Consider the following 1,107-nt stretch of genomic DNA (forward strand, 5'->3'; position numbering starts at 1 on the left):
GTGCATGTGTGTGTAGCTCAGCCCTGCAGCTCAGAGAGCAGAGGAGAGAGAGACAAAGACGGTAACCCAAACTGTCATACCTTGGTGTCTTGATTACGAAAGGGCAAGAAGTGATACAGCCGATATTGGCACCCACTCCCCTTTTAAATTAAAAAAAAAAAGTAATGTGTACATTTTTGCTTAAGAAGAAGTTGAGCGGAATTTGTAAGATTATGGAGTGAAATCTGGACAATGAAGTTAGACTACATCTAAAATATTCCAAAAACCTATTTCACTATTAGACTAAGTCATTTTCACTTGCTCGTCCAGGAAAGTGATTCAGAAATCTAGTCAAATAGTTTTATTTATTAGCGGTTATCAAATAACAACAAAGGCTAATGCTTTTTGGAAACTGTTTTATCGACCTTGCTCTCAGACTTTGGCCCAGGCAATCAGGCATTCCTTATTTTGAAGCCCTGTATTGTTTGAGTTCCCATCCATTTGAGGACTTTAATGAATTTGGCTAATATTAAGAAATAATATCATTACCACCTGTACCGACCACTAGCTGGTTTTTAAGGTGTGACTTTTTTGTGAATGCATCCTTAGTCTGATGACTTATTTTTAGTAACTGTTATTATCAGAGTTGTATTTTCCAGAAATACGTTCCTTTACTCCCCAAACAGATGAATGGTTTTGTTTGAACCGGTTGGCGAAGACGTCTGACACCATATTGTGCTGCTTTGGCAATTTAAATACCATTTTAAACCATATTGTGAACACAATCTAGTACACCCGTGAACATATTGTCAGAGAGTTGCCAAATTCCATCCAACCATATGTGAAACAACAGAGGGATCAGCAGAGGGAGAGGGGCTGAGGGCTGTCGGTGTGTGTGCGCGGTCTCAGAGCAGTCCAAATTATTTCAAATTTCTTTCTTCAAATTGAAAAGCAAGATTTTCGTCCTTTCGGAAGTGGATGTCCTTCCTGTGTTTAGTATGTACATGCAGCGGTCACACTTGCAAAAGCTTTTAAAAGTAATTGGATCTTCCTTTAGCATATTGTAAGCGAAACAACCATATGTGAATGACTGGAGGGATAAGATGCAGAAATGGACTCAAGGTGTCA

This window comes from Morone saxatilis, unplaced genomic scaffold (assembly GCF_004916995.1).
Source record: "Morone saxatilis isolate NCDOM2014 unplaced genomic scaffold, NCSU_SB_2.0 Contig16, whole genome shotgun sequence".
In the NCBI taxonomy this organism is placed as follows: domain Eukaryota; kingdom Metazoa; phylum Chordata; class Actinopteri; family Moronidae; genus Morone; species Morone saxatilis.